Here is a 27,246-nt window from a genome sequence, read left to right as displayed (position 1 = left end):
CACCCAATAGAACTTTCAAGAGAACTGAAATAATTTAAAGGAGTTACAAGCATTTGCATGTTTTTTAGCTAATTATCATTAAATCTTATAGTGTGGGAAAAAATACAGCTTAGGGTATATGTGGGTTGTTAAGGAAAATTTCTCCTGTGGTTTTAAGGATGAAGATGAACCTGCCTATCTTTTCTGAAAGAAACTGAAAGGATATATTCTTACCTCTATCTCCCGATTAGAATTCATATTAAAATATCATGGATGTGAGTGGGCATAGAACAAATAAGGAGGCTTTTTGGGTAGTCAGATGGCATTCCCCCATCAGTCCTGCTGTAATTAATATAGAATATAAAACTCAAAATCCAGACGTTCAGTGATGTGTTGGATAACTCGTGCTGAGATCTATTTTTTCAGTAATGCTTATCTTTCCAAGGGGCACAATTAATTTCTTCAGTAGTCTGTAAATTATTACAGAAATCACCAATCTACTAGAAAATCAATACAACTAATTGTAAATTAATAGATTTCTAAGTGTGAAGGAGCATGTGATAATGTGGATGAGTTCTTTAAAGAACATGCCAGTTCCAAGTCAAGGACTCAGGGCTCCAGCTGTTTCATGTGACATTGTCAAGTGTAAACACATTTCTTTCTTTTCCCCAACTCTCCCCCTCCACCCTCTTATTTCCCACTGATTTAGTCTGCCGCTGCAGCAAATAACATTTCCATTAACCACCTACTGTTAAATCGCAGAGTAACTATGATAAAAAGAAATTCTAACATGCAAACAAACCAATAGAGTAGCAACTGGGGTTACCGTCTGTATCCAGCATTTTTTATGAGGCCTACCAGTGGTTCAATGGAAGGAGACCAACACACAAAGTTAAATAAATTGAATCTAATAGCGAGGTCCAGAATGTGCATTTCTAACAAGTGCAAATCTGAATAGAGTAAATTTATAATTCTATACTTGACATGTTGAACAATTATATCTGTTGACTATTATAACAGATTATAACTATTATAACATGTTGACTATTATATCTGCATCTATGAATTTTAGCATAAGATGCATTATTTTAATGTAAATATCACATCATTGCTAATCAATTTTAGGCAATGATGGACTTGTCAATAAAAAAAGTCTCTAATTATCATAATTATATTGACATAATCAGTGAGAATGTATCACATTCTTGTTCTACCCTCTGCATTTGAATGAATAAAAAAATAATAATGTAACTTGATATTAATTTAGTTCTTTAAAATTTATAAAGTGCTTTGGGTTTAGTTTTTTGTTTTATAGCCATGAATTAGGGCAGATATAAATATCACTCTACCAGCTCAAGGAAGTTAAGAAACCTACTCAGGTTCTACAGCTAGTTAGCAGTTAGGATGCTTTCACAGAACTAACAGCCTCATGCCTAGGGATAGTTACATAAGTAGTATTATATTTCAGTATGTAATGTGGTTCTGGAATTGTATGTAGAGCTCAGAGAGCTCAAAGTTTAAGCTCTAGGCTTGCATAATATTGTAAGTGGCACCTGAACCACTGGTGGTTGGGACTGGAGAACTTACAGGAACACTAGTCTCAGGCAGAAACAGCAAAAAGCCGCATAGGAGCCCACCACACTGGTCCAGACCTAAATGGGAAGGAAGTCCAAAAGGGAGCGGATATATGTAAATGTATGGCTGATTGATTTTGCTGTACATTCTATGCATACTATGCAGTAGAAACTTAACACAACATTGGAAGCAACTATATTCCAATAAAAATCAATTAAAAATAATAAACACTCGTTATGGGGCTTCCCAGGTGGTGCTAGTGGTAAAGAACCTGCCTGCCAATGTGGGAGACATAAGAGACATGGGTTTGATCCCTCAATCAGAAAGATATCCTGCAGTAGGAAATGGCAACCCACTCCAGTATTCTTGCTGGAGAATCTCATGGACAGAGGAGCCTGGCGGGCTACAGTCCATAGAGTCAAAAAGAGTCAGACACAACTGAAATGACTTTGAATGCATACCTGTTATAGAAACTATGTAAAATTAAGAAAATCATACTTTTTTAAAAAAAGAATTAGAAGCTCTAGCATCCAAAGATAGTGCCTTCTATGTTCCTGTAGGCATATTTTTTTCTATCAAATTCAGAATTTTGATTCCTAATTTTTATTTAACATATTAGGATTTCCCATGTTTTCAAAATTCTCTTTTAAGATTTAAGTGACTACATAATTTTAACAGATACACAAAGAATGTACATGCTCAACTATTCCTTCTTAGAATCCTGCATAAGTGTTCCAAAATTTTCCAGTTAACCATAGTTGTTCTATCTAGAGCAGTCAGTTACATTCAACACTGCACCAGTTCCAAAATATTTACTTTGTCCAGTGTCCTAAGCTTTTTCATTTTTTTCAAAGTGTTTTTAACAGAAACTAATGTCTAAGTCAGGGAGTGGAGATTTAAAATTGAAAGTGATCTAGTGCAACCCACCATTTTCTATTCTGTGGACATGGGATAACACGGCTTCTCCAAACTCACACATGGTTGACCAAGGTTGCCAGAGATCAAGTCTCCTAATGCACCATGTCATTTATGCCAATGAGTCTCAACTCTGTTACACCCAATGGTCCTTTTTAATGTAAATATTTTCTAATTTTCTCTTTCCTATGCTGAAATAAAATTCATGAATGGTATAACTTACTCACACATGTATTTTTAGAACCAACCTAAAAAAATTTAGTGTAATGGGAAATAAATTATAATAAATGCTATAGATTTAATGGGAGACCTCATGATGTCAAATGCTCACACCTGTGTGAGCATCCTTCGATCAGCATAAATGTGACAGCTACAAACATGGAGAATCACCATAGATGTAACAGCTACAAATGCAGACTAAGACGCTTGTGTTATATTCCAGTTTGTATACAGCCAGTAACATTACACTTATTGATGTGATTTTCTGAACTGGTGAACAAATTTTGGTAAGATTTTACCCAAAAAAAAGGTGTAATCATCTCTTGTTATATACAGTACTTGAATTTCTAAAAGAAACCGGTGTTGTTTAAAAGCATTCTAAAGAGAATTTACTTTTGCATTTGAAACAGATTCAGGGCTCTGGTAATTATCAGCTGGTTTTCACCTACATAAATGCCCTACAACGCTCAAAATCCCTGTGAGAAACAATTCCTTATTGTGTGGAACTCTCCTGCATGCTGTCAATGATACAGCATCCTTGGCATCTGCCCACTGAACGTCATAAACTGCCTATCATTTTGACAAGCAAAAAGAGTGCCCCCACAAATTTCTAAAAATGCCCTTAGCGGGTGGCGTCAGCTCTCTTTAAGAATTTCTTGATTAAGGCTATGTTGCCTCCCATTGCTACAAGAAGAACAGAAGAACATTCCAAACAGAGAAATTGGGAGAAAAGTTTTGATCTTCCTGGTGCAGCAGAGTTTTCTTTGCGTGGTAGTGTTTAGTCTCTAAGTCATGTCCGACTCTTGTGACCACATGGACTGCAGCCTGCCAGGCTTCTCTGTCCATGGGATTCTCCAGGCAAGAATACTGGAGTGGGTTGCCATTTCCTTCTGCAGGGGATATTCCCGACCCAGCAATCAAACCCCAGTCTCCCACATTGCAGGCAGATTCTTTATGAGGTTGTGTGATCGTTAAGTTTTCTGTTATTTTAAAGTGTGCTCTGGGGATTTTCCAGATTGTGCTACTGGTAAAGAACCCACCTGATTATGCAGGAGACATAAGAGACTCGAGTTTGATCCCTGGGTTGGGAAGATCCCCTGAAGGAGGAAATGGCAACTCACTCCAGTATTCTTGCCTCGAGAATCCCATGGACAGAGGAGCCTGGTGGGCTACAGTCCATGGGGTCACAGAGTTGGACACGACTGAAACAAATTAATAGGCACACACTGGGCACTTTCCTAGTGGTCTAGTTGTTAAGACTCAGCTTCCACTACAAGGGCTGTGGTTTGGATCCTGGTCAGAGAACTAAGACCCCACATGCTGCATGGTGTGGCCAAAAAATAAAATAATTTTTTTTCATTTATTTTTATTAGTTGGAAACTAATTACTTTACAATATTGTAGTGGTTTTTGCCATACATTGACATGAATCAGCCCTGGATTTACATGTGTTCCCCATCCTGATCCCCCCTCCCACCTCCCTCCCCATCCCATCCCTCTGGGTCTTCCCAGTGCACCAGCCCTGAGCACTTGTCTCATGCATCCAACCTGGGCTGGTGATCTGTTTCACCCTAGATAATATACATGTTTCAATGCCATTCTCTCTGAACATCCCACCCTTGCCTTCTCCCACAGAGTCCAAAAGTCTGTTCTATACACCTGTGTCTCTTTTTCTGTCCTGCATATAGGGTTATCGTTACCATCTTTTTAAATTCCATATATATGCATTAGTATACTGTATTGGTGTTTATCTTTGTGGCTTACTTCACTCTGTAATTTTTTTAATTAAAAAAAATTAACTGTGCTCTGTGGTGGTGAATATGGACACTGGATTGGGGTTCTGAAAAGATAGTCTGATACTCTCATTTCTCCCCTAAAATAATATCTCTCCTCACTCAGCCCCCCTCCACACACACCTCACACATATCTTTTTTTTAAAAATTAATTAATTTTTTTTTTTTTGCCTTAGATTCTTAACACTGCTTTCTTTTTCCTTGATCTCCTTTTTTTTTTTTTTTTCATTTATTTTTATTAGTTGGAGGCTAATTACTTTACAATATTGTAGTGGGTTTTGTCATACATTGACATGAATCAGCCATGGAGTTACATGTATTCCCCATCCCAATCCCCCCTCCCACCGCCCTCTCCACCCGATCCCTCTGGGTCTTCCCAGTGCACCAGGCCTGAGCACTTGTCTCATGCATCCAACCTGGGCTGATGATCTGTTTCACCATAGATAATATACATGTTTCGATGCTGTTCTCTCGAAACATCCCACCCTCGCCTTCTCCCACAGAGTCCAAAAGTCTGTTCTGTACATCTGTGTCTCTTTTTCTGTTTTGCATATAGGGTTATCATTACCATCTTTCTAAATTCCATATATATGTGTTAGTATGCTGTAATGTTCTTTATCTTTCTGGCTTACTTCACTCTGTATAATGGGCTCAAGTTTCATCCATCTCATTAGAACTGATTCAAATGAATTCTTTTTAATGGCTGAGTAATATTCCATGGTGTATATGTACCACAGCTTCCTCATCCATTCGTCTGCTGATGGGCATCTAGGTTGCTTCCATGTCCTGGCTCTTATAAACACATATCTTTTAACACATTTACTTCATGTTTATACTCATATTGTCTTCATTTTTCAAAATTACTCACGAGATCTTTGCCCCATCTTTGCATAAATCTCAGTCCAGTAGTGTACAGATCCAAATTCAGGTTTTGCCTGATAATCTTGACCCTAAGAATAATTCTCTAGTGACATTCCAAACCACAGAGTTGGGTTTCAAAAGGAACATTCTAGAAATGAACATTTGGGCTGTTTGAATCTTACTGACAAATGCATTTCTTTCTTTGATGCCATGCGTTTTGGAATAAGAAATGACAAAAATCACTAATTCATATTTAATTTGCAGAATGTCTTAAAAATATTTGTTGTGCTTCAGAGCAAGGAAACATGCTGCTTGTCTGTTCTTTCTGATAAGAGCATTCTTCTTTGAATTGCAATTTTACTGTGTATTTATCCTTATTATTCAAGAGCCTGTGGCAATCAGTGAGAAGAATGTCTGCATCTCTGGTTTTATAGAAATTTATGTATCAAAAATCTGCCATGATGTAGTGCTATATCGAATAAGAATATACAGTTCAATAGACATTGTATATTCTTAGCATTTTCGAGTGGAAAGAAACCAAAGCACTGTTTTGTTCTGGGTTCTAAATGTTTTCCAAAGAAATCCTCCACATCTCTCTTTCATTTCTACTTGACATAAAGAAGGATAGAAATGTTATGGTGTAATACTTTCTTGTATAATAGCATTAGATTAGCCTCTTCTGGAGTGCTCAAAGCACTTTTCTGCTTCCTCATTTTATCATTATATTCAGCAAATTTGTGGAGCAGGACAAGACAAGCATTATTCCTATTTTACAAGTAAGCACACTTAAATTTAAAAGACAAGAAGAAATTGAAAATATTAATAAGTGTGTGCATGCATGCTAAGTCGCTTCAGTTGTATCCAGCTCTTTTCGACCCTGTGGACTGTAGCTTGCCAGGCTCCTCTGTCCATGGGGTTCACCAGGCAAGAATACTGGAATGGGTTGCCATGCCCCACTCCGGGGGATCTTTCTGACCTAGAGATGGAAGCCATGTCTCTTACGTCTCCTGCATTGGCAGGCAGGTTCTTTACCACTAGCACCATCAAAAATATAAATGAGGGCCTGCACCCAACTACTTCACAGAAGAGGGAGCTTAGTAGGGAGCTGGGTCCTAGACTAGCTGACTGGGGACAGCCAGGGTGTCCCTGCTGCCACCTGAGTCACATACAAGGAGGTCAAGCCGTGGCTTGCAGGACCCTGGGATCTCAACTTGACTCAAAGGTACTCGTGTACCTCACAGCATGGCATGAGGCGTGCCATTAAAAATCACCTAGGGAAACTTTACTTCTTCCTCAGCAAACTGTTTCAAGGATAATGTTCTTTTAGTTTGTGTGTGCTCAGTCGTGTCCAACTCTTTGTGACACTATGAACTGTAACCCTCCAGGCTCCTCTGTCCATGGGGTTTTTCAGGCAAGAATACTGGAGTAGGTTGCCATTGCCTTCTCCAAGGGATATTCCCCACCTAGGGATCAAACCTATGTCTCTTGTGTCTCCTGCACCACAGGCGAATTCTTGACCCCTGAGGCATCAGGGAAGCCCAGTGTATTTTAACTCAGGCAAATGTTAAAATTTCTGTCTCTCCCCCTACTCCCCCCTTTATTTTTCTTTCTTCCTGTGCATAGATATCTGTGTGTGGGGTCAGGAAATGAAATTATAGTGCTGCTAAATGTTAAGAAACATACTAGCTATAGCTAACTTGTAACTGAGTGTTTTCCCTTCTCTCCATGTTTACTGCATATACCCAGATAGTTGCTGGGGTGAGGAAAGAGTGGTTTGCCCACTGAATATTATCTGAGTAACTATTCAGTGGCTGATGCACTTTTTTAAAATTGTGATGAGTTGATTTCTGTATCAAAATCATTGTGATTATGCAAAATTACCATCTTAAATAACACATTAAAGAGAAACGAAATCCATCATTTTTTTTTTTTTTTTTTTTTTACATTTCCAATGAGGAAAAAGGCAAGTAAAATAGCAACCAGCTTGGTGTTATTGAGCTTTTTCACTTTAACTTAGTATCTTTGACCAAATGCAGAGCCGCTCGATATTTTACACATTTGCTTCAGATAACTTCCTCCCTCCTAACAGTGTTAAAACCCCATCACAGGATAGGAGATTGAGAAGCCTCAGTGATCACCAGAGACAAGAGATTTGACAAGCTATAGTCATGGTCTAACTCACCAGAACAATGAGTAGGACTGTGAACATCAAGTCATACAATTGGATTAGGAAACAAAAGTGATGGCCGACCAGACATAGCAAGCACATGGCGTCTGCCAGATGAGAAGAGAATAAAGCAAGGGTCTTGGGGACCTGCTGGGAAAATAGGAAAAAGATATGAGATAATTGGATTATAGAAGAGAGACACCAGTTAAGGAACTTTCAATGCCCTGTGGGAATTTAAACACAGGGCATTGCTAATCCACTCTACTAAATATTGGCTGATTTACCTACCAGTGTTGTATTTAGGATGGAAACTGGCAGGCCAGAGAGTAGGGAGCGGGGGTCCATCCTTCCTTGCTGTATAACCCTGGGCAAGTGCCTTTGTTCCTTCCCACATCCGTGTTCTCTTTTGCAAAAAATAGACTGGAGTGTTCCAGAAGCCCCTTTTAATTCTAAACATTCTAAAATTCTGTGATATCTCAAAATAACCTAGAGTAATGCAAATGTCACTCTTTGGTAGCCAGCATTCAAAACAACCAAAATAGCAAAGACTGCCTACAAGCGCCAGCCAGTATTACCATGAGCCCAATCAGACACATTTATCACTAAGCAAAGAAAAATGCATCTGATCTATTCTGCAGAAATCAGACCATCCCAAGGAAGAGAAATGTGTCAAAAGGTACTGGCTTATGTGCTGAAATAGGAAATATTGTTCTAGTTTCAGGTGACCTTTCATAGCAGGATCATTCACTTGCTGGTTACGCTGTCAAGTAACTTACTACTGCCCTTTAAAGGTCATTGCCATGGGTCTGCCCCTGGGCGCTTCCTAATATATGTCTCTGATCTACTTCTTCCTCCTGAAATACACCCAATAATAAAGCATGCCCCCCCAACACTCTGAGTCGGTGGGGAACATATTTCCCCATTGTAAACATTATTGCATTTACACATATTGGTGGAGGTGGGGGAGGGAAGGAAGGACACTTCATTCAAAACCTTTGTAATCTATATTGATTAGGGAAGTCAAAAGCAGCCCCCACTGGTACGGCAGGGGAACTCTTTTCTTGTCTGCTATAAAAGCACCTGTAGGATTTGCTTGCCAGACACTATGTATGTGTGTGTGTGTGTGTGTGTGTGTGTGTGTGTGTGTGTGCTAGTCCCCCAGTTGTGTCCAACATTCTGAGACCCCATGGACTGTAACCTGCCAGGCTTCTCTGTCCATGGGATTTTTCAGGCAAGAATACTGGAATGGGTTGCCATTTCCTACTTCAGGGGTTCTTCCGGACCCAGGGATCAAACCCAGGTCTCTTGCATCTCCTGCACTGGCAGACAGATTCTTTTAGCGCTGTGCCACCTGGGAAGCCCTTATGTGTATATAAACTCAGCTCCTGGTAAGCCTCCTCTTCAATCTTTTCTGGTTCAAGGTGCTAGTCCTAGAGAGGCCAAGTCATACTGAGTTCTGATTCCTTAATAAAAAGGCTAGGACTCCATGACTGGAAACACTCATTACGGGGAGGAGTACCTAGGGCAGGCCCAATGGCAGGTGGGGAAAATAAGATGTACAGAACAGGATGCCCAGTAGACCTGCCTAAAGCCAAGCTACTCGATTGAAGCTTCTTAAGAGCCCACAGGAGTAGTCCTATGACCTTAGGTAGGTTTGCTCCCAGTTAGGGAGAGAGGGGGACTGGAGCAGTTAGCTCATTAGGAAGACATACAACATATTTGGCAACTTACCCCTTTAGTAAGTGTGGTTCTACCTGGTTTCCCGAGTTACAAGTCAGCCCTCATGGATTATTTCAAAAGTGACTAACAGGAAACTTTACCTTTGACCTATGGCTCCTGCTAGTAATATGAAGCAGTAGAGAAGGACAAGTTAAACCAACACATTTCATAGTTAAGGTTGTATCTTATGAAATATAATTCATACCTATTATCACCTGAATTAGTCTCTTGGTACCATGTCTCTTGAAGCAGAATTTTTAAATATTTTCATTTTCATGAATAAGTTTCTGTTTTTCTTTTTTTAAGAAAGTTTTGTTTTTCTTCATGTAAAGCCATTCTCTTTTCATGAAATTTTGTTTTAAAGGGGGAGGGATGTTGAATTTCAAACCACAAGAGAAGGTTCTAGAATGGCCTGCACTGCCAACTAGGTGACTTTGGCAAACAATTCCTGGGTCTTATGTGATTGTCCTTTGTAAACCAGAGGGAAGCAAGTCACTCAGATGCCTACCTAATTTTATGAGAGAGTCATAGCCTAGAAAACTATATCCCAGAATGAGACCCCATTGACAATCCCAGGGTCAAACTCAGGTCTTCCAACAGAGTTGAGGAATTTATTAATAGAAGGTGTGGGGAACCAATAAAAAATCTATAAAATAAAAAATCTGAACAGTCTGTGAGGATTTTCCCAGCTTTCTTTCCCTACACCACTGCAGACACTTGCTGCAGACAGTTACCGGTATTATATTGGCTTGGCCGACCAATAGTCCTACTCAAATAGGGAGCTGGGAAAGTCAGTTCCACCAATGCTGAGAGAAAGAGTATAGGCAGATTAAAGTCACAGTTACTAGTAGTTCCTCTGTGCAGTAGAAGAGAATCTTTCCTGCAGGTATTTGGGGCAGAGTTTGAAAGGCCCTGTGTCATCATCTTACCCAGCTTATTCTCCCTTAGTCTGACCATGACCATCACAGCAAAAGTTAAATCAGGGAAATGAGATAACTTTTTAGCAGAATCATCGTAAGCAAAGACAGGCAAGTGCCAGCCTGCCTAGGGGGAAAGCAACGCATTGCCCTCCGATTTACTGCTCCGTCTTTCATTCAGCACAATCAGCTTTCATGCCCAAATAATTTTGGAAGAATTTTTGTTTTGCTTTGTTTCTGTCTGTTTTTTGGCCTCACTGCATGGCATGTGGCATCTTAATTTCCCACCAGGGACAAAGCCTGCACCCCCTGCAATGTAACCATGGACCACCGGGGAAGTCCCTGGCAGGAATTTATTCATTTAGGCTAATATATTCCTGGGTCTTTGGAAAAGTACTTTACCTTTGAGTCTTCAGAGCAGATGGCATGGGTGTTGACAGAAACTGTGTAGGTTTGTATGTATGTGATGCTGGGTTGAGGGGAGAAAAAGAGACAGATATGGAGTTAACAAAAATTAAATCCTACTTACCAGGGACATGAATACAGGCCGGAGGATAGAATTAGTAGTCATGATCCTGGGAACTCAACAGCTGACCCTCAACAACCGGCAGGTTAATATTACCAGCCCACCTGTGTCTCTGCCGTTTACCCCTATCAGACAAAGAAACAGTATTTAAGAGTTATTGCAGGCAATAATATTTAAAGCCTTCTACTAACCCCCCAGGTGTCTTTTATTTTGAAATTCAGCCAGCCACATTCCAGGAGAAGAATCTTAGTGATTGAGAGGTATTGTTAAAACGGGGCTGTCTGCAGGTTTCCTGGTCCAAGTCACTGAAATAAGCAGACCAGCTGAGGATGTTCTAGAAGTCCACACCACTGGGGGAGGGAGAGGATGGGATGAATGAAGAGAGCAGCATGGAAACATATACATTCCCATATGTTAAATAGATAGCTAGTGGGAATCTGTTGTATGACTCAGGGATCTCAAACCGGGGCTCTGTGATAACCTAGAGGGGTGGGATGGGATGAGAGGTGGGCGCGAGGTTCCAGAGGGAAGGGGCATATGTACACTTATGGCTGATGCATGTTGATATATGGCAGAAACCAACACAATATTGTAAAGCAATTATCCTTCAATTAAAAATAGATATTTTTTTAAAAAGAAAAGGTTTAGGGAGATGCTATTTCCTTAGACTTGGAAGCAGGAAGAGTTGATCATTATTTAGCAATAAAGAGGCAGGACTCAATAGAAGAAAAAATTGCACCCCAGTCAAGCGGTTCAGACCAAAGTCTGCAGGGGCCTTAGGAAGTTCCTCCAGACAAGCATCATGTGATATTATTAATAACCAGAGAGCTAATCTGTCCTGATTGCAGGATTATGTGGGTCAAATGTCTATAGAAAAATATGAAATCACATCATAGATTTAGGAAGGTTTTATATTGTTATGTCTTTATTTTTAGGTTGGATATTGCCTAGGACATCTCTTAGGTACTTAAATAGACCTTGATTTTTAAACCAAGATTTAAAATGTGTATATGCATGCGCACACATACACAGCCCTCCTAGGGACTAAGACTTTACATTCCCTAAGACACTTTAACAGATGGGAATTTTTCAGTGGGAAAATTCATGGCTGGTTAATTTGAGTCATTTATGAATAATAGTAGAGCTTCAAGCGAAGTAAAAATTCTTTGTAATTCAAGAGGTGATTGAGTCTTCAATGAGCCTATGCCTTGTGTTCAACTTCTAGGAAATACTGGCTTAAAGAAGATGAGTCTATTTTAGGAAGTGTGAGGAAGAGTGAATCCGTTATATCCACCACTAATCTGTGCTAAGCAAAGCTACATCCCTCAGTTTTCTGTCTAGTTGTTTTGAAGAATATGGGAAAGAAGCATTTTTTAGTCAATACTTTTATGACTGAATTAAATAATTTTTGTTTTTAGTGACAGCACGATTAATCAAAGGGAAAGCAGACAATGCTTTTCACTTATTCAGTTGCTGTTTATTGAGCACTTCCTTGGTACTGGCTACTGTATCAGATAATAGACACTCAATGGAAATTTAGATACAAACTCTGCCCTCATAGAGCTTGTAGAGTAGTAGAAGAGACTGACTAGTAACCAGACAATTGCATGCAGTGTGATAATCAATAACCTGACTCCCCTTGTCTGAGAACAGCGCCCCTAAGCACAGGAGTGGACCTCAACAGCTCTGTGTCCTTTACCCATCATGATCATCCCAAGGAGGGATGTTCAGTTTTAGCTGGCAAGGTAGAATCTCTTTCTTGTCTTTCAGGATTGCAGTTGAGAAATTCTAGTGTATCAGGGTGGATTGCTTGAACTGGATAAATAAAATCTGGGGCCATAAGGATCTTCCCTGGTGGCTCAGTGGTAAAGAATCCACCAGCAATGCAGGAGCCACAGAAGACTCAGGTTCAATTCCTGGGTCAGGAAGATCCCCTGGAGGAGGATATAGCAACCCACTCCAGTATTCTTGCCTGGAGAAATCCCATGGACAGAGGAGCCTGGTGGGCTACAGTCCATAGGGTTGCAAAGAGTCGGACACGACTGGAGTGACTGAGCATGCATGTATGCAGGGCCATGAGAGAAGAGCTGTTTTATCTGGCATGGAGCTGCCTAACAGAAAAAGAGTGGCAGGAGATTGCCACACTCTGAAAAGAGGAAAAGAGGGAGACAGAGCCATCAGTAGCCCCGTTTTCTGATGGCTTCCCAGTCATTGAATTGGCTCTCACCTTTCTTGAGGCCTAAGTTGTTCAAATATGCTTTTGGGTTTCATGAGATACCCCAGCACATTTTTCCAATAATTTTTAGCTTGCTTTATTTAAAATGGGACTCCATTGATTATTACCAAAAGTGTCTGGACCAAGACATGTTCATAAAGCAATTAGAATATGATGTGATGGGATCACCTAGGAAAGAACTAACTCAGTTTTATGGGAATCTGGAAGGGTTCCCAAGAGAAGTGATATCTGAGCGGAGTTCTAAAGAAAGAGTGGAAATTAGCCAGGCAGAGAGCAGGTGGGGACAGGCAGAGCGAGTAGCTCATGCAGAGCCCAGAGGCTGGGTAACTTGGCACAGTTTAGGAGCTACAGAGGTTCTCTGTGGGGGAAGCACTGGCAGGGTGCTGGGTAGCTTTGTGGGAGGCAAGGATCAGTGTCAAGAGATGAGGCTGGAGAAGTCCACAGGCCACGCCCACACTCAGTAAAAGGCCCTTAAACAAGGGCGTGGGCTCCAGGAGTGGAAGCCACCTTAAGGTCTGTTCACCACAGACACCCTGGACTGTATTCAGTCTGGTTGCAAAAGAAAAGTTGGCCACAGAGCATCTTCTCTGGCTCAAGCCACTGTTCTATAATGAAGGGACTTTGATCTTGGTAAAATTAAAGAAACTGAAGTCTACCAGGAAATATTTATGCAATATCAACCAATATCGTATATTCTGCTTTTCTATAGATGTCATATTTGTTGTGTCTTGTGATCAAAGGTGACGTTATGATTAGAAAGTGTATGATTAATTAAATTATGCCAGACCATGTTCAGAGGACTTCTGAAAACAAATGTTCAAAGTTGGCAGTGTCTCTCTTGAATGCTTAGGAATTGAGACATCTTAAAGTCTTGTTTCTCCAATTCACTATGTTGTGTGTTATTTTTCTCTTCGTTAGGTTTATCTGTAGAGTTTATACGGATACAAATAGAGACGGTCCCCACCTGTGTTCAGTGTGGTTAACACACCATCAGGGAGTTTAGGTCTCTATTACATGCCATCTGGTGATTCAGTGATATGTATGTGAATAAACAGTGACTCTGCTGTTTAACTACTTAGTATGTGCATTTAATTAAGTGCACAAATTCCTACAGGCATGTGGTTAAAGGGGCTTTGGCAGATTTCCCCTCCGGAGGGCTTGGCACTATGTAGCTGAAACTCTCACTGGCATTGGAATTCCAAACATGTCTGTATTTGCAACAATAAGTAGTGCTTTAATATCATCCAGGCCTTTATCATCTCACATTTCAGTTTATAGCCCAAGCAGTTTAATAACTCACACTGAAACAGAGTCTAGTTATTTTAGATGTGCTGTGTCTATCTGCTTCATACAAAATTATCAGTTATGAACCCCCAAAAAGGGGTGACAAAGGCAACCTAATGACATGGTATTTAAAAATAAAAACCTACCAAAATAAAATGTCTTTTTCTAAAATGTGATGACCGAAACAGGGTACTTTGGAATTCCAAGTGTTTCAGACTAAAACTGATTGTGTGTGTGTGTGCCTTTTTTAAATGGGCACTTTTACCAGTAGATAGTATTGAATCCCATTTGAAGTGGTACAGGGTGATGGGAAGAAGGACCAGGAAGAGACCACCTCCAGCTCTCACATCTTCTCTGATTTGGGAAGAACAAATATTTCCTAGACCTCAGTTTAGCTCTGACAATCATATTCCCTGAAAAAATGCAAAGTAAAAGCAAATATAAACGAGCTGTGATAGAATGTCCCATTTGACTTGATCTTTAGACATCAAGACATCTGGTGACTAAATGCTTTGCTTAACTTCTCAGTAACTTGTCTGTGATTAACAAAGGGCGTGGGGGGCAGATTGGAATGCAAGAAAGCCCCTCCGGGTATGAGCATCTGAGGAGGTCCGCGTGGAAGCTGCAGGAGCACCATGTCTTCCAAACGGGCAGGTATTGATCTGTCTGTTGTTGGCTAAGAGCTCCCTGTGGGAAGGCTGCAGCAGCAGCTGTGGGCTTGTAACCGTGGCGTGTTAAGGGGCTTGCTGAACGAATCCCCAATTAAGCCAGAGAAGGAAGAGACGATGGATTTATCTTTCTCTCTGGCAGAGGACGATGGGTTGGAGATAAAAAAAAAAAACTTCTTGTCTAGGGAAAGAGAGAGACATTGTCATGTAAACTGCATCACTTAAAAATATATGTATGATGCTTGTTGTATTCCCAATGCTTCTTTTCTATTGTATCTTCTTTCTGGAGACCATGAATCCCAGAACAGATACCTAAGGGCTTTATAGACAGTTCAGGAGTTGAGAAACACTGTATCTTTTAGAGTAGCAGTCCCCAATCTTTTTGGCACCAAAAACTGATTTCTTGGAAGACAGTTTTTCCACGGATGGGGGATGGGAGTGATTCACACACATTACACTTATTGTACACTTTATTTCTGTTATTACTACATCAGATCATCAGGCATTAGATCCCAGGGGTGAGGTTGGGGACCCCTGTGTTAGCACATCATTGTATCTGATAGGAAGTGTTCAGATAATACTCAAATACCAAATATTGTCCCTTAGAATATCAGCTATTTTTTCCCCCTTAACTCGTGTCCTTTTTCTGCTCACTACCAGGAAAGTAGTAAATATAATGTCTATCTGCTGGTCCATGACCTAACCTCACCCAGCTCAGACTTTCACCTCCATCACCTTCTTGGGAGTTCCCTTAATCATGGAAATCCACTGCTTCCCTCTCTAGTCACTCTTGGTCACTCTGCATATTGGACTCCACAACTGCTCCTCCTCCTGAAAAACCTTTCCCCTGGGCTCCGAGGACAAGGCAGCCCTGCCCCAGGAGGCCTCACGCATCTCTTGTGCGTGTACATGTGTGCTCAGTCTTGTCCAATTCTTTGCGAACCGATGGACTGCAGCCCACTAAGCTCCTCAGTCCATGAGATTCTCCAGGCAAGAATACTGGAGTGGGTTGCCATGCCCTCCTCCAGGGGATCTTCCCAACCCAGGGATCAAACCCATGTCTCTTATGTCTCCTGCATTAGCAGGTGGGTTCTTTACCACTAGAAGCTCCATACATCTCTCGCTGCTGTTGCTGCTACTGCTAAGTCACTTCAGTCGTGTCCGACTCTGTGTGATCCCATAGACGGCAGCCCACCAGGCTCCCCCGTCCCTGGGATTCTCCAGGCAAGAACACTGGGGTGGGTTGCCATTTCCTTCTCCAATGCATGAAAGTGAAAAGTGAAAGTGAAGTCGCTCAGTCATGTCTGACTCTTCACGACCCCATGTACTGCAGCCTACCAGGCTCCTCCGTCCATGGGATTTCCCAGGCAAGAGCAAACATCTCTTACTTGCCTCTTAAAACCTGGTTAATTTGGATGCCTTTTTCCTATTGGTTAAGTTTATGACTTTCACCGGGGTCTCTTCTTTTCCCTGGACCTTCATCATCTCATCTGCTCTCCTGAAACTATAGCCATGTTTTCAGAAATTCAATCTCATCCTCTCACTTGCTCCCCTGAGCCCGCTTTCCATCCCCTGAGCATACAGTTGGTGCCTAATACTCTGCATATGTAGAAACTGAACTCATCTCAATGCAGGTCACCCTTCTCATCACACTGGCTCAAACCCTAGTTGTTTGTCTCTTTTCCCTGACTTTCTGCTTACCCAGAGGCTATGAGGACCCCTGATTGCCAGAAGGCGTGAAGCCAGACCTCACACTCCTTTCCAGTGACCTGGTGCAGAACATGGGGATGCCAAGGATCACTCCCTTCCTGGGAGGGGCTAAAGGAGCCTCAGTGACTTTGCCAGATCTTTCTGAGGCTGCAGTCTAAGCCCCTCCCACCCAACCGCCCCTGCCTTTCTCCTCCCCTTGGGGTCAGACAGTGGTCATGATCTCCCAGCCTCCCTAGACTTTCTCCCCAGACCCTTCCTCCCAGCGTTTCCTCTCACAAATCCTTGCATGTTTAGTCCTGTCTTGGCATTTGATTCTCAGAGGATCCAAACTCATACACACTCCTATCCAGATGGACTGCAGAGTGTCTTCGTAATAATTCTTACAGATATTTTTTCCTTTCTATTCCACAAATCTATATGAATTTCTTAGGACTGCTAGCACACACTGTGTGCCTTGGACAATGGAAATTTATTGTCTCACAGTTCTGGAGGCTGGAAATCTGAAATCAAAATGTCAGTAGGTTTGGGTGTTTGGTGGGGGAGGAACCCTGAGGAAGCATCTGCTCCAGGTTTATTCTTGGTTCTAGTGACAGCCAGCAATTCCTGGCATCTCTTAGGCTTGTCAATATTTTCTCACTTGATAACCAATTAGCACTGAAATTAGAAAGTTCATACAAATTGTAAATGTTCTGCACTTTGAATAACTTGACAATAAAGATGTTTTGAATCAGAGTTAAACTAAAATCATAAAAACCTATGTTTCATGATCCCTGAGCTTTGGGATCCAATAAGCTATCATTATTGCTTCTTCCTAGAAAACTTTGAACATACTCTCAAACCACTGGTTAAATCTAGGTATGCAGACTGGGGATGGTCCAGGTCTGGTTAAGGGCATAACCCTTGGTGGCTCAGACAGTGAAGAATCCGCCTGCAATGCAGGAGACCTGGGTTCGATCCCTGGGTCAGGAAGATCCCCTGGAGGAGGGCATGGTAACCCACTCCAGTATTCTTGCCTGGAGAATCCCCGTGGACAGAGGAGCCCAGGGAGCGGGGGGGGCTACAGTCATGGGGTTGCAAAGAGTCAGACACGACTGAGCGACTAAGCAAGCACAGCACTCCCTTCTATATCCTGTTACGAGTTCACGGCAAAGCACTCTTGATGCCCAGTTCCCTGACAATCCTTTGCTCTTCGTGGAAGCAGCTGAAGACTGTGTTTTCACTCCTTTCAGATTCTTGTTTTGTGCTTGCCTGTGGGTATATGTCAGTGACTTGGGGCAAAATGAGCTCACAGGAGATTTTGCAACATGGTAGTGTCTTGTTGAAGTCACTTCTCATATGATTTCCTTTATGTCATAAATAAATTAAAACTTGGTTTGAAAAGCCTAATAATGTTCACTGAGAAAATCCAGGCAGTAAAGAGGATGGGACAATCTAAGAACTGCTATAATTGTCTTTAGGTGATAACATCTTAATCTGTACTCCTTTCTTCTTTCCTAGGTAAGTGATGTTTTCTCTTCGTTGCTTCAGGGAGTGGTGATTTGTCTGGTAAGTGTTTATTTTATTGTGCCGCATGCTGTTGCTTCAAAGCTGCATGTGAATTGCCTGAGAGAACCAAATAGCAAACCTGAACACGTGCGGGGGCTTTGGACATGCTTTATATTGAATGTGCTGGTATGTGTTCAATCTTTTTTAGATTAAAGTTTTACCCTGAGATTTTACTTTGGAGTTCTGTCATAGCATACATTGTTTTCCAGTCTGGAGAAGGGCCCAAGAGTTGACTGAGTGTGGGTGAAAACTTGGCTTTTATAAATTATTTTTATGTGATTTTCTTTTCTTTTCTTTTCTTTTCGTTTTTACTTCTTTCTGCCTTTATTGAATATTTTTTGACTGCCTTCCATTCAGATTTTGATAAAATATAAAACTCCACATAGAGGCATTTTGTTTAAGTTTTTGCTTGTGTTGTCTCATGTTATTATAGTCTTTCAGTTTAATTGTTGCTAAGAACCTCCTTAATCTGGCATCCTCCGGTAAAACAGTTCTTTCCTCTGTAGTGTATTGGATGGTCCACGGGTACTCTGCACAATGTGGTGATTAAATCCTATTTTTCGAAAGCATTTTTATTAAGTTACTGGAATTGATATGTCCCTACCTTTTCTCGTGATTCTGACACAGACACGCTATTTTACAGATGTCCTTCCATAAGCTAGTGACGGAGAGTGTTGTTTTTCTAGGTATGTTGTTAATGCCAAGATTTTGCCTTTAAAAGAATGGCTGAGGAAGAATCCAGAAGGGAAATGAGTAACAGGAGAAAGAACAAGCATCCTTTGATTTGTAAATCAGATTTCATAGTAGAATATACACAACATCTGATGGTTTTATTTTAGTTTTGTGATAATTGACTTCCACTTTGAGATAGCAAGGAAAACGCTGGACTCCATCGTCTGTTGCATTTAATATGGGAAATTAGGGCTTTCTGTGTCAACATGTACTTGATTTTCTTATTAGCTATTGGTTCAGGTTATTGGTTTTGTTAGAAGTTGTTGTTGCTCTTGTCTAGTTGTTGTGTTTGACTCTTTGTGACCCTATTATTAGAAGCAGTTGTTCCTTGAAGACAGTAGATTTGGTTCCACTATATTCTGTTATCTACTCCTTCACATTGTTTATTTAAAATGTCTTGCTTTTATATTAATTAATGAACTGAGATATATATGTTGCTTAAACAGTATTTTATTTAAGCATTTAGGTTTATCTGGTTTTTGGCTTTTGATAATCTCATCTTAAATATGTTTGACTTGTGTTTATGTGTGTTTAATAGAACGTGTTTGAAGAAGGGTACCCAGAGGTGAACTAAATTGCTCTTGAAACATTTAAAAGACTGTAGATGTTGCTTTAAATAACCTGTATGGGATGTTGACCCCATGCTGTTTTCAGTCTGGCAACAGAATTTTTCTATTAAAGGTTCTGGATTAAAAAGATCAGAAAACAGGAGACAGAAAGATGGAAGGGTGAGGAAGGTTAGATTTCAAACTTGCATAGGCCATTCCCCAGACTTTGAAGCCTCGCAGAGACCCACAGACATGTGAACCAAGACATTATTTGAACAGCTTGCTTAACAACGGGCTGAATAGTGAACCACATTTTAAATTGACAAAGTTAGCCCATGCTGGGAGTTTTTATTCTTTGCCTTTTGACCTTATTGGATGCCATAAATGAAATATGGTGGTATAGGTTTGAAAAGGCCTGAGCTTCTTATTTACACACTCCTATGCTGGGGGGAAAAATACAAGACTGAACAAATACATTATATTTAACTCTACCCCTTAACTCAGGCAACAGTAATATAAAGACACTTTGTTTCCAGTGTATAACCCCATTTTGGAATGAGAGCTTCTTTTGTTATTTTTAAATTCTTCTCATTTTATTCAGGTAAGCCACCCAGAAAGGTCAAATCTGGAGAAGTCACTGCGTTTTCTTTTCACTATAAAGAGAACCTGCAAATATCTTGCTTGAGACAAAGCCTATTTTAACTTGGCTTCATGATTTATAGTATATGTCTTTTATGAACATTTTCCACTTCGAAATAAGATGTACTAGAGTTTCTGTCAATGAATATGTCCAAGATGTCATTATTTTTCTTGTTGAAAAATGCCAGCTATCTGTAACATATTATGACCATAATGAATTTCCACTGTTGGGTGAAAGTAACTATGATTATCTGAGTGATAATTGCACAACACTCATTTCTATGTTGATTGAAAATTCTCTTCTGGCACTATAAGCTAAGAGATACTATACCTCTTCAACATGGAATGTTTAATTATGCTAGGTACATTCTGTAATAGAAAATTTATTATATAATCCAAATATGATCAATATGTATAGAATTGGGCAGAATTATGAAAAAGCATTGTAATTAATATTGTTGCTGTATGTGTAAGTACTATCTTATAATATATAGTAAACTATAGAAGCATAATGTGTCCTTGTCCTCATGAAGCTATATTTTCAAAAGCAGACACAAGACATTACTAGCTTTAAAAAAGATAGACAACAATACAAAATAGAATATGAAACATGGTATAGAAAACAAGTGTCTTAGGACAATGAAAGGTGCTGAAAATTTGCACATAGTTAGCTATGCTGAGAAAACCCTAGTTTATTTTTCTAAGACTGGTCTGATCATTTTGAACTCTTACCATACCAGGTAGAGGGCATTTCAGACTTGCCAGTTAACATGTCTCAACCTCTTCTCATTTGGACAGTCTTAGATAAGTAGGAGAAATTCAACGTCCTATAGATTCTGGCCCAGGTAATACCTGCTCTTTTGCCCCAACCATCACCCTTAGCATGGTTGGATGCATGGGGGGCTTTAGGCATTGTCTCTTGGTATCATGCTGGCTCACATGTGGGCACTGGCTGGGTCCCACTGAATTGTGTCTAGGTTTGTGTGTGGCAGACAGGCTGCTGCTGTGAACTGTGGTTTTTGCCTTTGGGGGCTTGGCATATCCTCCTGAGGTCTACCTGACTCATGGTTGACCCCTATCTGGTCTGATCACTCAGTAGCCAGAGTGCAGGGATGGTTTGAGCTGGAGATGTCTCAGTCAGTGCCATCAGCTGTCTTCGCCACTTTTCTAATGGAGCACAGTGGAACTTTGGAATATCTTCCCAAAGGTACCCAGGTTACTTGGATTCCCTCATCGTATCCAACCATTTGGACCTCCCAGGTTGTTCCAGTCACCCTGAGAAGTTGTCTGTCCCCCAAAACCCATATAGGAAGCAAGATAAAGCCTCTGTACCCTCAGCACACTCTCATCCAATCTAACACATTTTATGTGCTGGGATTTTGAAATAAAGAAAGAAAATCAAGACATCTTTCTCTGTTTCCCTTACCTCCACAACTTTCTCTTCCACAGACCTGCAGTGGTGTTCTACCTTCTTTCCATTACACTGAGTTCTCTCTACCTCTGGTATATAATAAATTCTTAGATCTAGTAGCCAGGCTTGGCTCTCAACATGCCAAGTGAGAGTGAGCGGGACTGTAAACAACTCTTCCCTTTATCAATTCTGACCTTCATGACTGTTGAATCAAGACTTGATTTTGGTCATCAGAAGCTGAGTGTTATTCTTTCTTTTCTTCCTCTTCCCCTTCCTTGCTTTTTTTCTTTTGTTCCTACTAAAGCAGCTCTAATGACTTCCATACGTTACACAGGTTATTGCTTCAGGCTCACTAGTGAGCAAATTATATATACAGAAATGCAAATAAGGAAAGCATGTTAAATGTGTCTACCATAAAGAAAAAACAAACAAACAACAGTGAAATAAGAGGGAGAGGTAAAAAAAATGCATCTTCCATATTGTGTCCCCTGCAAGGAGATTGGTACAGGTTCAGCAAGATTGTATGTTTGATAAACAAAGGAAACATTAGACATCATTTATTATTGGACACATTGTGTTAGGAGCATCTAGAGGGAGTGAGCCTAGAATGAAGGGGAATTTGATTGGTTGGCCAAGGGTGTCAACCATACACAACCACATTTTCAAGGTGATTTTAGTGAAATAGTAGTCCAGTGAGATGTTTCAAGAGATACAGAACCAATCTATCTGAGGTGGCTACATACCATGTATCCCCCTTGGAGACTTGTAATATATGTCAGCATGTTAATATTTCAGATAATTCCTGCCATGTAAGGGACGCATGTCACATCATTTAACCCCTGTTGGACATATTTACATAATAATAGCAACCCAGAAAACACTCTTTGACAACCACTGCTCAGATACAATGATAAAGCTGGGAATAGTTTTTGGTGGGAACTAACGTAAGGAGAAGAGGGCTTTAGCAATTTCATTCCATTTTTATTGAGGACTTACTGTGTCCAAGGCATCCTGAAGTTAATCAGCCCAAAAAGTGTCAAATTGATTCTTGGGGATTTAGAATTTCTCAAAATTGCCACCTTTCTATCGAAGAAGTATGAAATATTAACAGTTTGCTTTATAGTGCAAATAAAACAGTCAGCTTTTATTTGAAATCTCAGGATAATCACAGAATCCCTCAAAGTAATTGCTTATGGTAAATGTCTACTATATTTCCTTGGCTGGGTAGAACTGATGTATTAACAGTGATAGTTATCAATTTTATTCAACATTTTAAACAGATCATTAAGATATTCCAAAATAGTCTTTCATGGTAATATTGTTTAAGCCTTTTTGGTGATCTCTGAAAGGACTTATATGAAATAATACTTGGAGAGGCCTACATTTCATTTTGTAATGAATTATCTCCCTTTTTAATTGAAAATGTTACAACTCTTTATGTTAATCGTGATAGAATGCCTCAGAGGACTTTTTTAATTATATTTTTATGACTTGGCCAATTTTATGTTTTAATTTTTAATTTCTTTCTCCTTTCTTCATGTAGTGTTCTTCTTTTTATGGGCTTTTTTCTTCACTGAGTAACCTGGCGTATTCAAAGCATCCTACAGTCAATGTCAATGGCCCTAAGGGGTCAAGAGCTCCAAATTTACTCAAGGGCACTTTATTTGTCAATAATCACTTTGTCTTCATTTTTAAAATGTGGTACATTAAAAAAATAATTACATATTTAAAAATCTTTGTACAACTTGGGAGTTCACTGTAAATTCTTGCTTTATCAAAGGTATTTATTTGCTATAACTTCTCTAGTTTTGGGGCGTCCCTGATAGCTCAGTTGGTAAAGAATCCGCCTGCAATGCAGGAGACCCCGCTTTGATTCCTGGGTTGGGAAGATCCCCTGGAGAAGGGATAGGCTATCCACTCCAGTGTTCTTGGGCTTCCCTGTGGCTCAGCTGGTAAAGAGTCCACCTGCAATGCGGGAGACCTGGGTTCAATCCCTGGGTTGGGAAGATCCCCTGGAGAAGGGAAAGGCTACCCACTCCAGTATTCTGGCCTGGAGAATTCCATGGACAGTCCATGGGGTCACAAAGAGTCGGACTCCATTGAGCGACTTTCACTTTCACATTCTCTAGTTTTTAAACTTTCTTCTTTTTCTCTTATTTTGGCCGTGTCAGCCATATGGGGCCATTTGGCTATCAGAAGTCCAGTCAGGAAAAATAAATGGAAATGAAATATGAAGGTAAGGCTCACAGGGACAGACTGAAAGGATCATGCAGTGGTGGGGCTGAAAAGGACCTTAAAGCATCCAATAGAGTTAGAGAAATTTAGTCCATGTTTTATTTACAGTATAATGAGAATGAAACATTAGGGAGATGAAATGTCTTGTCCAAGTTCAGCCCTATCTATTGGCTCCCAGTTCAGTTCTCTTCCTGTTGCATCAAGCAGAACTTTAAAGAAATTTGAAATTATGCATTTTAATGGGATTTGGGTATGACCTATAGTAATTTCCAATCCTGCTTATTTTTGATTGTTAAAACCAGCTAAAATATATAACATAAATATAGTTCTATTCAGCATCATAATCTTCCTTCATTAAGCTAACACAATATATGTTTATAGGTAAATACTCTCATTATTTGAATTAAATAATTACATGGATAATATCTTAATTCCCCAAAGTGGGTCATAACATACCCCATGGTTTATTTGTCCATCTACACATATGTTTTTGAGCACTCAATTTTAAGCACAATACATTTTGGTCATTTATGTGCCAAGGAATGACCTATAATCATGATGAAAATTGGGCTTTACATTGCAGTGAATGATCCGCATTTGCTAGAAAAAATTAAAACTTGAATCCATTTTTATCATAGAACAACTTGAAAGAAAACGTGATTATATTTTTATTGGTGAAACTTTTGGAAGCTTCGCGGATAAAGCAGCTTAACACCAGTTTGTGACAGTGTTAAGCTGCCAGAGAGACATCTCAGAATGGGTCGTAACATACCTTTACACCAATGTAACTTACACTGTACTTTGAAGGAGTGGATGTGGTCTATGTTTTATTCTTCACGGAATTATTTTTATTCAATACAGAACGTCATGGTTTTATCACCTTACTGTTTTCCATTTCAATTGTATTGAATTCCATTTAATGGGTGAAATAGCCTGTATTTCTGCATTTAAATTTAGAAAGGGCTTTCTGAACGTGATCAAGTTCATGTTACCAAAATATCAGATTGAAAACAGCAACCTAATCATGAGATATCTGATACCATCTTCATTTCAGGTATGTTCGCATTTTGAGGGATTAGCTAGGGGATTTCCCAGACATGGAGACAATTTTATGAAATCCTAGAATTATTTAATAGAAGGCTTACAGGTAAATTTTATAGCTTTAAATAACAAAAAACTGGTAGGGATTGACAAACATTGCACGTGGAAGGTTTTAACTCCATAAAGCCAAATTCTAATAATTATATTTAATTCTACTTGTTTGAAATTAATAAAGAGTAAGTTAGAGGTGACTTTTGTTAAATTATAGATCTTAATTTTGATTGCAATTCACCCAAGAGCACTTAGCACAAGTATTTACCTGAGGTAATTTACACCATTCACACCTCGACTATAATGGATTAAAAACCTACATTTTTATATAAAAACAGTTAAATCATGTATAAATATTTCATTACTTGTAGATAATATTTCAAGGCAATTGTGTATTTCATTTTTTTGCCCCCATAAACTCCAGAACCTAATGCTTTTGTTTAATATAAAAATTAAGGTTTCAGAATCACCATAGTGATTGTATCCTATGGAAGAATGTATTACTTCATAGATTTTAAATTGCTCAAGGGTACAAAGAAATATTAAAAAGTAATTTCATAGATCATAACAAAGCCAATATTTTATATTGTTTTTCACAAAATTTAAAATTAATTTGAACAGCTAAGTCTATTAACATCAAAGAGTAAATCTATTTCAGTGAAAAATTATTTTCATATGTAAGCTTTTTTATGAAACAATTTTATGAAGAATATTAATGAAAAATTTTTCTTACATATTGAATCATTTACTTATTTGATATGTTTTCTTGGAAAGCAAATACATTTTCCTGATTATGTCCCTCTGAGGAGATATTAAAAAGTCATGTATAATATTTTTGTTTTACAACCAGTGATACAGCATTTGTACAGTTATCTCTGAGAATTTCCTTCTGGGTGCCTCTGCACTAATGAGATGCTTCTAGGTATAGATAGTCTCCACTACATGGATATGGATAGCACAAGTGACAAAACACCTTTGCACATCTACAGTTGAACTTATTTAATTTTGCAGCCAAATGCACCACCCTCCAGCTCCCATAATCCAATTTTTGTCCCTACTCAACTGCATTGTTGATGGATAGGGAATTTGTCATTACCTATTCTTGAGACTCCTTCTCTACCTTAACCCATCTTATAACCAGATTTGACTGCATTTGATGTTCAAAGTGCAGAAAACTTTCATTACCAAGTTAAAGATAGAATTGTTATAAGTCATTTAATCAATTATCAAGTGCCACCACCAAGCAGACCACAGATAGTATTGCCCAGATATGCACATCTTAATCAAAAAGGGAAATGTGTACTTTTCTCCATCATTAAAGAGAGAAGAAAATTTTCAAGAGAAAATCCATGAAGACACTTTATCTAAAACTGAAAGAACCACAAGTTTTTGGTTTTGGTATTTGAGATTTTTCTAGTGCTTTTAGTTAAGTTTTATCTTTTTTCACAATGTAAAATTCATAAGTAGTTTTCTTTCTGTTAAGAATTCTAGTGAAAAGTTGAAACTCACCTGAATGCCAGGATGAGATCTGCAGCTCAAAGTCATCTCCCTTCTCCTCCCATCTGCTCCTCAGGAGATCAGAAACACAGTTTGGTGATTCTTGACGTGGGAAACTCTCCAGTTCCTTTCCATAGACTCTGCAGCCCAGTTGTTGTTTTTTTTCTTCTCTGACCCATGCGTGATTAGGGAAGTCTGGGTCCCTTCGCATATTCCCGGTTGAAGGAAAATTTGACAGTCCTTAAATTCCACACTAGTGTCTTTGTGAGTTTCCAAGGAGTACAAAGCAGACCTTTCCCTGGAGCTTAGCTTGGAGAGGTTTCTCCTGTCCGCATCCTTCAATGCACAGTTTATGTCTTTGTGGAAGTGCTGAGGGAAGAAGGCCAAGTTTTTCTTTGCTTCTTTCTGCTGCAGTGCAAACTCATTCACAAAGTGTGCCCTATTCTTAGTTTCCAAGGGCAGAGCCTGGTGGCCTTGTTCCAAGTCAGGGGCTACATGATTGTGCTTTCAGGCATTGCTGCTTCTCTGCTTCTGTACCAAAGAACAGCAGATTTAATCTAATTGAATTCCACTGCAGTGATTTATTTATGTTTTGCTCAAGGAGTATTCCCATTACTTAAGTCTGGCATTTGAAGTGAACTATGAATAGTGTTATATATATAATGAATACTGTTAAGGATACAAGTTCTCACAATGCGTAACCAGTGAATGTTCATTCCTTGTTTCATAGATTTAAATATATTAAATATCAAGAGCCATAGGTATTACAGTATGTTTTGATGACTTTCGTTGATCCAGCAATAAAAGTGACTCTGTTGTTGGGCTTTACCCTGATAGGTGACTGTCTTAGCATTGATAGAAATCTTGGAAACAACCCAGGTAATATCACAATTGGCAAGTTTTGCTCTAGCCTCAAGAAACAAACCAAACATAATTACTAATGTATATGCAGGTAAAAACAATTCGCATCCACATTAAC

At 39.5% G+C, this 27,246-nt stretch overlaps 1 long non-coding RNA gene across 2 annotated transcripts; it reads right to left on the bottom strand.

The window, feature by feature from the left end:
* Positions 1 to 1,153: 1,153 nt before the first annotated feature.
* On the bottom strand, positions 1,154 to 26,628 carry LOC139033019 (uncharacterized). Of its 2 annotated transcripts, XR_011485641.1 has the most exons (4): positions 26,280 to 26,628; positions 10,674 to 10,795; positions 7,524 to 7,658; positions 1,154 to 1,631 (listed from the first exon to the last, which is right to left on the bottom strand). It is a non-coding gene; the product is annotated as an uncharacterized lncRNA (long non-coding RNA). The 2 variants fall into 2 exon arrangements; XR_011485640.1 differs by lacking the exon at positions 1,154 to 1,631 and having other exon boundaries at positions 7,258 to 7,658.
* Between the last annotated feature and the right edge of the window lie 618 nt (positions 26,629 to 27,246).

Source organism: Odocoileus virginianus, chromosome 34 (genome assembly GCF_023699985.2).
Source record: "Odocoileus virginianus isolate 20LAN1187 ecotype Illinois chromosome 34, Ovbor_1.2, whole genome shotgun sequence".
Taxonomy (NCBI): Eukaryota; Metazoa; Chordata; class Mammalia; order Artiodactyla; family Cervidae; genus Odocoileus; species Odocoileus virginianus.
This window is presented reverse-complemented; position numbering and strand designations above follow the sequence as displayed.